Below are 10,695 nucleotides of genomic sequence, written 5' to 3' on the forward strand. Positions count from 1 at the left end.
CTCTCTCTCTCTCTCTCTCTCTCTCTCTCTCTCTCTCTCTCTCTCTCTCTCTCTCTCTCTCTCTCTCTCTCTCTCTCTCTCCCCCTCTCCATCTCTTTCCCTCTCTCCCTCTTTTTTTCTCTCTCCCCACCTCTCTCACTGTCTCTCTCTCTGTCTCTCTCTGTCTTTCTGTCTCTCTCTCCTGCATGAAAACTATTCCTTAATTTTCCTTATATTCACACCAGAATTATACTTTGTCTTCATAATATTATTTGATCTTCTTACTGTGCCAGGTTCACCCAAGGACTTAAGCAGGCACTTATAAACATTTGAATAAAGGAAACAAAATGAAATACCAAGAGACCTAGGGAGATGCCACACATTAAAAACTACTCATTGCTACTGGCTGTATCAAGCAGCACGTCTCTGTTGTAAGCCTGTATGAAAAAGATTAGCCAAATAATAAACTAAACTGTTGGCCAAAGGCAGAATCGATCAACTTAGTATTTACTCTTGGCTTTGGGTTTGTTTGTTTATTTGCTTGGGGGGGAGGTCACTTTCAAAACTTCTTGGGAGGCACTAGTAATTTTTGAGAGTTGGACCAAAAGGCAACAGAATAAGCATGATACACTATAATCTCTTGGACTTTATACTGTGTGCATTAATTCAGGCTTACTTAGAAATTTTAAGAGTATCTTCAGATTTCCTGAAATGTTCCCTATGTTTCCCTGTGGGCATAGGGATGATTCCACAGTGAGCAGTCTGGAGATGTACCAAGTCCAATTTATAGATCTGATTTCTTCTAGGCCCATGGCCTGGGTTCCATTAATGCAAATCTCATTCCACTCACTCACTTTCCCCATCAGGCTATACCATGAGCATTCTGCAGATCAGTTGACCTGCTCTATCAGTACAAACTCTGTCTGGGTGAAAGGAGATTTTTCCCCACCCCCACCTTCAAATTCAAGCATTAGCATTCAGTAAATATAAATGCTGCTCAATATTAACTGTATACAATTTACATCAATGGTTGGGTGTGGGGGTGGGGAGAGGTTTATCTTCATGCCTGAAATTTACTGTCACTCAAGCCTCTAACCTTCTTGGAGACCAAAAGTTCTTATTTCTGATCTTAACTTAAAATGTGAGTTATGTCTTTCATTTCTTAATGACCCTTCACCTTCCTAGTCAAGGGCTTACCAACGTCAACTCTCTTTTAATTTGTTGTTTGCTTTTGGCCTGAGATTCTTCAAAGGAAATTATTTAATATTACCACCCTCCCCAATATTATCCTCCAAAAGATAAATCTTTCATTCTTTGAAAATATGCTGAAATAGGGGGCAGCTAGGTGGCACAGTGAATAGAGCACCGGCCTTGGAGTCAGGAGGACCTGAGTTCAAATCAGGCCTCAGACACTTAACACAAAAAAACTAGCTGTGCAACCTTGGGCAAGTCACTTAACCCCAATTGCCCTACCTTTCCGCCTCCAAAAAGCAAAAAATAAATAATTTTTTAAAAAAGAAAATATGCTGAAATAAGGTAAGAGAATCTTCCCTTCAAAAAGCTGATGATGGAATACTGAAATAAACTTAATTATATGGAACTGGAAGAGGGTAAGCCTCTGATAGAAGAGAGAAGAAACAAGAGTTAAGAATGTAAAGTGAAAGATATCCCCAGCATTCTTTATCTGTTCAAATGCAGTATAATGTTATAAATTCAATAAGAGAGGATAAGTATAATCATAGGATCAGAGATTTTGAAATGGAAGGGTTCATAGAGGTTGTCTTGCAACACCCTAATTTTACAGATGAGGAAACTGAAGTCCAGACAGGTGAAGTGACAAATACCCAAGACCACAATCTAGTAAGTGGCAGAGGTAAGATTTGAAACCAAGTCTTCCAACTCAAAAGCCACAGTTCTTTCCACAGTTCCACAAAAGCTCTTTTCATGGATTCATATTCATACATGAATCTATCATCATTGTGATAGAAGCATAGATCCACTGAACAATAGAAATTAGTCCCTCTTCCCAATTTGGTCAAAATAATTGGACCATTGTCTCAGATCACTGAGGTATGAGTTTATACAAAGGAAATAGGTAGCCTCTATCTGAAACTGGAGTAGAAACATAGAGAACTCCAAACTGAGGCACCAATGGGCATTCATGGAGCCATCACCAAATTAGCAGGGCAACTTCAAGGACCAAGAGTTAGGGAATTACCAGTCCTTACACACACACACACACACACACACACACACACACACACACACACACACACACACACACCTACCTCAAAGTATGAAGGTAGTATGGTACAATGGAAAGAATCCTGACCTTGGCATCAGAAAACAACCTGGTTTCAAATCTTGCTTCTGATGTGTACAGCCTCTGTATCTTTGGACAAACCATAATATCCATGGACTTCAGTTTCATCAGTAAAATGAGGGTGTTATATGAGGTGACCTATAAAGCTCTCTTCAACTCAAAATCCATGATTCCCTTTGATATGTCATCCTTCCAGATACCAAATCTGGCTGTATCTTTCTTGGTTGCCAAGTGAAAGAAATTAAATTTGGTTATTCTTTCAACTATAGATTATAATGATGATGGAGTCAATTTGTGGCCTAGAAACTATCCATATGAAAACTGGTTGGAGGAATTAGGGATATTTAGACTGAAGAAGAGAAGACTCAAGAAGGCTATTTTAGCTATCCTTAAATAATATCCTCTTTAAACTTGGCCCCAAAACAAGAACTAAGCACAATGAAATTGCTATAATGTAAATTTTGCTTGTGTGTGTGTATAAAGTTCCTAACAATTAGATGCATCCCAAAGCAGGCTGCCTTAGCATGCTGTGAATTCCCTTCATGAGAGGTCTCCAAGAAGCAGGTGGGTGACTACTTGTTGGCAGTGTTATACTGGGGATCCCTTTTCAGGTTAGGGTTGGACAATTGGCTCTAGGGTCCTTCCAGTTCTGAATTTCTTTGTGATGGTACTTGCAACTTAGCTCATCGTTACATTCCATGATTTTGTTTCCCAGATGGAGACGATTATTCAGGGAACCAGTCATGTACACAAAATTAAATGCTATCCTTAAGTCTCCAGAAACAACCGGGAATGTTGTCTTGACCAAAGTGAAAGAAATAGAGTTGATTATAATTTCCTATAGTCCTATTGTAGCACTGGTGATATTTAAATGCAGTCAAGGGATTTCTTTTTTTTTACAGTGCCCATCTTTCTGTTCCTTGAATGCATTCCAGCACTAGCATCAATGGCTACCCTGGTCTCACACCACATGCTGCCCATATGTCATCACAAGCTATTGCTAATGATCAGAATGCCACCTCCTCTGATCTGCCCTTAGCACAGTGTCTAGCACATAGTAAGAACTTAAGAAATGCTTGTTGCCTTGACTTGACCTGGGCATGTATGCCTTAGTTCATTAAGAGATTAAGGCTATGGTTGTGAACCCATAGGTCACCTAAACTACTCTAACCTGGGACAGTAGTTTCATTTGCCCTCCTCTTTGTACCACAGTGGGTTTATTTCTCAGAAATCTCTATTGCAATTGGCAGTTTTAACAAAGAAAGTAAAGGGTGTACCAGGCATAAACAGTCAACAATGTTTCTTTCTCTAGAGAGTTATTTCTCAAAGTCTGGAAGAGGGAAGAGGCAGCAAAGAGAGGCAATGTCAAATAATGTTTGGAAGCAAAGAATCCTATATTTAAAGCTGAAAGAGACCTTAGAAGCTATCAAGTCCAACTTCCTCATTTTATAGATAAGGAAACTGAGTCTGAAAGAGGTTAAATGACTTGCCTATGGTCACTCAGCTAATAAATGTCTGAGGCAGGGTTTGAACCCAGTTCTTATGGACTCCAAGTCCCATTCTCTATCCACAGGTCCCAGAGACTGGTTTTGAATATCAGTCTTAAAGGACAAGTCTATTCAGCTCTATAAACTTAAATTCCTCATCTCTAACATATCTAATAGGAAAAAAGGGCACAGGCTTTTAAGAAAATTATTTGAATGATATCTTCTTCCCTCCACCATTTTTTTGTATGTTATCAAAGGAACCAGGAGCTAGTTTCTGATCTGCATTTCACCCTGATTCATATGATCTCAAGAAAACTTGAATGATTTCTTCTTTATAACAATTAATAAACTTATAAGAAGCAGAATTGCATTTATTAAGTTTTGGATCAATGGCATTTGTTGAAGACTTCCTAGCTTGGCACAGTACTAAGATTCTGTCTTCTTAATAGTGACAGGCTAGTGAAAAATGGTTTAACCACATCTTGTCTTTAGAAAAGTTGTTTTATTTTCAATATTTTTAGTGCAACAGGAAGAAGGAAACACAGGTATAATTAATTTGGAACGACTTTATAGTCGTGTGACCATCACACCTTCAAACCACTCAGAGAGGTTCTGGGTTTGGAACTGCAATGAGAACAAAGGTACAGAAATCTCCACTGCCAAATTAATTAGGAGTCCTTAAGACAAAAGGCATAACTGTTTAGAACTGGAAAGGATGGTAGAGATCCTCTAGACAATGATGTCAAACTCAAATAAAAATGGGGTGTAAGGATCCCTGCTGGTGTACTCAGAGCATTGCAAGAAATGAGTCACATGGTTGATATTTCTGAGCTTCTCCATTTGCCTCTTTTTGCAGGTGAAGTAGCTGGTTCCCAGAAAGAGGAAGTGATCTACCCAAGACCACTACCCAGTCAGTCAGTGACAGGGCCTGGACTAGAATCCAGGCCACAGACTCTCACTACATTATACTGTCCACTGTACCATTCTGCTATTCTCTGACCTAAAATTATTTAGAGGGTTGGTTTCCATTAAATTGTTTTCTTTAATTTGCATTTAACTCAAAAACAAAGGGAAGGGAAGGAAAACAAAAAGATTTTCAAGTTAGATGATCAAATGGAAAATATGGCATGTGGTGTGCTCCCACTTAAGCAGACGTTGTCTGTAGGCTGCAGGCTCTATGGAACTGTGAACTGGCCACATGGTTGGAAGGCTGGATCTCTATGGGCAAAATGAAGTAGAAAACGGAGGGCTGGTACCAGTCCAATTCCAGTTTTGCAAGTCCTATTACTTAACACGTATCAATATTTCAGGGAGATGTGATTTCATCAGTGTGGGTGTTCCCTACACTGCTGAAGAGTGTAGCCTCTCTGAATCTTGGTAGAGAGTCTTCATGAACTGCTGTGGTCACAAGGGTCATTGCCTGGTAGCTAATGTGGTGTTGAGGTTCTCCACAGTTAGCTAAACTGGGCCTCTTAGAATAGATATAACATTTATCACTGGGCCCATAAGCAGAATCTTTCCTGCTTGGTAAGTAACCTGCCAGAATTTACATGTCACTCTTATGACCTTTGAGAACCCAGGGTCATGCCCAAGACACAACGAGGCCCAGAGTAGTTACTTAATTGGAACCATCATTAAAAGCATTTATTAAATAGTTATTTGCATACAGTGTTATACAAGTCTCCACGCCAAGTGAGTTAAGAAGATATGACCCCCAGTCTCTGGGAGATATGATGGATAAATATTAAAATATAATTTAAATAAACATAAGTTAAATGAATATGCAAATTAAGTAAGTGTATAAATACCATAGTAGCTCACATTTATTTAGTTATTTATGAAGTGCTTTGCTTATAACTATCCTGAGGGGCAAGTAATGCAAGTGTTTCTATCCCCATTTTGGAGGTAAAGAGTCAACAAGAGGCCTCCAGTGCTTCATTGTGGCATGGAAGTATCCTTGCTTGAGGTTTTCTATTTGCTGGATGAATGCCTTTTATTTAAATCACTTATACCTGCTCCCTATTAAACTCTCTTTTGTAACAAAGAAAAACAGTTTTACAAACCTACCAACCAAGTTACTATGTCTGATGGTGTGTGTGATTCTGTATCCATAGTCATCCACCTCTCTGTTAGAAAAGATAAATGTGTTCTATCCTTTAGGACCAAGATAGGTCATTGTAATTCATCTGAGTTCAACTAGGTTATTTTAGCTTTTTAGTATTGTTTTGATTTATTTTATTCTAGTTATTGCATTCATCATTGTCATTCTGCTTTCTTCACTCTTCATCAGTTCATATAAGTCTTCCTATGTTTCTCTAATATTTCATTTCCATTGTTTCTTAGGATAGAATAATGTTCCATTGCATTCAAATATCCCAATTTGCTCAATTATTGCCTAATTAATAGGAGGTGCTGAGTGCTTAAGGAATATACCAATAGAACCCATGCTCTTTCAGGGCCTACCAAGCTTTAAAAGCTTTGAATTTAGGCTATAGAGGGATATATCTCTGTCATTCAAAGACTAACCTATTTAAATACAGAGAAGAGTCTTCTCATCAGATGCACAGGATAATGAGGGTTCTGTTTGTTTGTTTGCTTTTGTCCAAAGCAACAACTAAGAACAGAAGACCAAGTCAGGGAGGTTGTGTCCAGTATCGATGGAGACAGCACCCACACCAATGAAAATTTGATTCTATTAAGTTTTAAGGATTCACAAATGAGCAACCTAAGGCACAGAAATATGAAGTGACCTTGCCCAGAGTCTCACAGGGTGGGTTGGTGGGAGCCAAAACTTGGAACACAAGGTGGGAGCGGCTAGGTGGCACAGTGAATAGAGCACTGGCCCTGGAGTCAGGAGGACCTGAGTTCAAATCCGGCCTCAGACACTTGACATACTTGACAAGGTCAGACATGTGTGACCTTGGGCAAGTCACTTAACCCCAATTGCCCTCTTTTGTTTTTTTGTCTCCAAACCTGTGGATTTTCATTGACCACACCACATTGTATACTGGTACATTACTCTGTTTGATTATTTAAGGGTGAGTTTCTAGAGGAGGTGGGATTTCCAGAGCCATGTAATATATTATCATTAACCTGTTACATTTTTATGGTGCCTCCATTTGAATGTATTACCCTTCTTTCCTTTGCCTCTGAGAATATATAGTCTAAATGGTTTTGGAAAATAACTCTGCTTCACTTGACTTTTTTTTGGTGTGGCACTGCTTTCTCTGGGAGTATCTACTTGAATAAGAACCAAGATATAAAGGAAGCTCTTAGTGGAAATTTCTAAAGGCTTTCGACACACTGTACAATTTTCCCCATTTCATTTTCATTTAGAACCAGGTGAAGCTTTTTCCATGGGATGATCTAGGGAGAAAGAAAATATACATTGTTCTCAATTGTGTTTATACTGAAATAATGAAATTCTTCTAAGGAATCCAAACTCCTTTACATCAGACATCACACTATATTAAGGGGGACATCGACAAAGAAGCAGATGTACCAAATATTTCAAACAGTGACTACTGAGTTAGATTAGTAGGAGATCAATTATACTTCCCCTTTCAGACTTTTACCTTCCACACCATAGCAAAAACCCTTAAACCCTAGACACTTAGTCCATCAATAGGGTCCTTCTGGTCAGTTAAGACCCACTAGAACTCATTTTCTGCTTGAGAACATTCCAGAACCCAGAATCACCTATATAACATGATAGAGAATTGGAAAACAGAAGCATAGGGATGAAACCTAATTATGTATTTAGGGATCCATTATTTCATTGGCATAAGGAACCCCCAAAGAAGAAATAATCTACTAATGCAGGTCAATGCTTCTGTGACTTTTAGTCTGAGAGAGTTGCCTAGTCATTTCTATTTGGATTTGACACCACTGGCCCAGAGAGGTTTGATAATTTGGTCAGGGTCACACAGTGCTGCCAGACTTGAACCCTGATTCTGAGACCAACTCTTTTATCTACTACAACACACTGCTCTCATCTATCTAATGCATTAAAGTCAGTCCAATTAACAAAACATTAATTAATCTACTACATGCAGGACACTGTCCTCAGTGCATGAAGGCAAAAATGAAACAATCCTTGCCTTCAAGGAGCTAACATTCAACTGAGGATATACAATATGGACATGGGTAAAGTACCAATTCAATTCAACAAGCATTTATTAGTCAGTTTTGATGTGCAAATAACACTATGGTAGGTACTGGAGAAAGGAACAAGTCCCTGCCCTCAAGGAGCTTATATACTACTGTGAGAATATAACAAATACAAAGAGAAGCTAAATACAAAGTTATTTGAGTAAGGATAGAGTACTAATAACTTGGGGGGGGAGAAATCAAGGAAACTTGAGGCAAACTAGAGATTCAAAACAACAGAGATGAGGAGAGCATTCAAGGTGTGGGCAACAGCCTGTGTAAAGGTATAGAGAGAAGAGATAGAGTCATAGCTATTCTACTAAGTATTTAACAACCAGCCTCCCCAAATGAAATACTTTTAAATTTAATCTACATTATTTTTTTTTTAAGCAATCGGGGTTAAGTAACTTGCTCAAGGTTACACGGCCAGTTATTTCTGGGTGTGGTGCTGAGTGTATGAGCCCGGGATTCGATCTCCAGGTCGTCCCAACACTGGAGCCGGTGCTCTTATTTGCTGAGCCACCTGGCCGCCCCTTAATCTACATTATTAACATTTTGTCCACCACTTTTTAGAGTCTAGACAATCAACAAAACAATACATCAAGCCCTGATTTATAGGATTTGCCCATTTCTGAGGTGTCAATTCTCATTCTGAAATTTTAACAATCAGCTCTCCTGAGCCAGGATTAGCTGGCTCCAACATGAAGAGCCAGTAGACCAGTTTAACTGGAACATAGAATGTATGAAGGAGAGCAATATGAAATAAATCTGGTAAGGTATCTGGGACTCAGCCTACAGAGAAAATATTTTAAATTTCAAGAACAAAGCTAGAATTTCATGGAATTCTAGAGAGAGCCATGAAAAAAGCTTTTTGATCAAGGGAATGACAGGATCAGACACATGCCTTAAAATTTGGCAGCAGTGTGGAGAAGGAATTGGAGGAGGGTGAGACTAGAAATGCAAAACTGATTAGGTCACCTATCTTATAGTCTAGGTGAGAGTTAATGAGGCCCAGAAGCAGAGTAGTGGTCACATATTTAGAGAGAAAGAGACAGATGGGAGCAGTGTTCTGGTATTAGAGTCATGACTAGGTAACTGATTGTATATAGGGGTTGAGGGAACAGGAAGAGTCAAGAGTGGTTCAGGTTGAAAGCTCAAGTGAGTGGAAGGATAATGATGTTCTTGATAAAATAAGGAAAGGTGCAGGAGAAGCAGGTTTAGTGGGAATAAGGTAATGAGTTAAATTTGGGAGATACTGAGTTTTTAATCCTGAGAGGACATTTAGGAGAGAGATGTCTAGCAGGCAGTGGGCAACTGAGAAGACTAAGGTTGATCTTGTATCATTTTTGTATTGTTCCTATTTACAAGGAATTGATTTTGTCCTGTAATTAACTGTTCAAGTCTCTGAACTGTTCTTTGTCTCTGAACTTAGTTCAGAGTTCAGCTGGCCTGTAATAAGTTAAGTTTAGAAATGGACCTCTCTTGCTAATCACTGATCTATTCTTGCTTAAAGGAATTTTGCTAGCCCTGGGGAACATGTGTGAAAGAAAGGGAGCTGGGCCTGATAGCTTTCCTCCACCAAGTTATCCTTCAAGGATGTCTGATTTGCTATCCAAAAAACTGGGCTGCTATCTTGCACTTGGACTCAAACAATGAGTACTTCTTAGTTTTTATGAGAGAAGGACGGAAGTCATGGCTAACCCCCCATGACCGAACATCCAACCAATTGTATTGTTTCCTGTGCCTCAGCTTTATAACCAATTGTGTTGCCTTTAATACTCTGATGCCATCTACCCTGCTCTGTTCTTTGTTCTGTACTCCCCAAAACCTGTAAAAGGGAAACTGTTTTTGTTCAGGGCCTTTGGCATTAATGAAGCCAAGCCATTGACTCCTTTTTTGATGGGTGACATGGTCCCGCTAATAAATGTTATCTTGTGCAGAGAGCTGCCTCAGTTTGCCCTTTTGTTAAAACCTCAAATGCGATGCAAGATTAGGATTCAGGAGAGAGATTAGGGATGGGGGAATGGGGATATGTATCTGGCAATCATCTGTAGAGATGATGATTGAATCCATGGGAGCAAAAAAGGTCACCAAAAGAAAAAGTGTAGGGGGGGACTTTCTCCAAGCCTTCAGGTGACACATGCTTAGGGGATAGGAGATGGATGATTATCCAACAATGTGCACTGAGAAATAGTCATGGAGCTAGGAGGACAACAAGGAGTGAGCTATGTCATGAGAACTAGAAAAGAGAGTATCCAGAAGTGGGGGCGGGGGGAGTGGTAGACAGTGCCAAAACCTATAGAGGCCAAGTAGGATGAAGATTTAGAAAAGGGTTTCAGAACAATTTCAATTGACTGGTAGGGTCAGAAGAAAACTTCACAGGATTGAGAAGGCAGTGGGAGGTGAGGAGCCCACATTCTGATGGACTTGGCAGTTAAGATGGGAATGGCAAACTTCACCCTTACCACTTAGACATATCAGCATGGGATCAAGAAGAGGGAATTCCCAGGGCGGCCAGGTAGCACAGTGAGTAAGAGCACTGGCTCCAGTGTCAGGATGACCTGGATCAAATCCGGGCTCAGATACTCAGCACCACACGCAGAAATAACTGGCTGTGTAACCTTGAGCAAGTTACTTAACCCTGATTGCTTTATAAAAAAAAAAAAAGAAGAGGGAATTCCTGCCATGGTCATAAAAGAGTTTTACAAAGACAAGTTCAGTCAAAAAAAATGATTAGCTCCTTGGCAATGCATGTGG

The 10,695-nt window shown here is 39.6% G+C and overlaps 1 protein-coding gene and 1 long non-coding RNA gene across 3 annotated transcripts in view; both read left to right on the plus strand.

Moving 5' to 3' along the window:
* The window catches only part of LOC138159378 (uncharacterized), a 7,603-nt gene extending 629 nt beyond the window's left edge, over positions 1-6,974 (plus strand). Inside the window, exon 2 of the long non-coding RNA XR_011167885.1 lies at positions 4,646-6,974. This is a non-coding gene — a long non-coding RNA (uncharacterized lncRNA). The remainder of the gene's footprint in view (positions 1-4,645) is intronic.
* The window catches only part of SMPD3 (sphingomyelin phosphodiesterase 3), a 273,255-nt gene that overhangs the window by 7,542 nt on the left and 255,018 nt on the right, over positions 1-10,695 (plus strand). The gene's annotated exons all lie outside the window — the stretch shown is intronic.

The sequence above is a fragment of the Petaurus breviceps genome, unplaced genomic scaffold, assembly GCF_028583685.1.
Source record: "Petaurus breviceps papuanus isolate PSGF00001 unplaced genomic scaffold, PetGlider_PUasm1.0 176, whole genome shotgun sequence".
Taxonomy (NCBI): domain Eukaryota; kingdom Metazoa; phylum Chordata; class Mammalia; order Diprotodontia; family Petauridae; genus Petaurus; species Petaurus breviceps.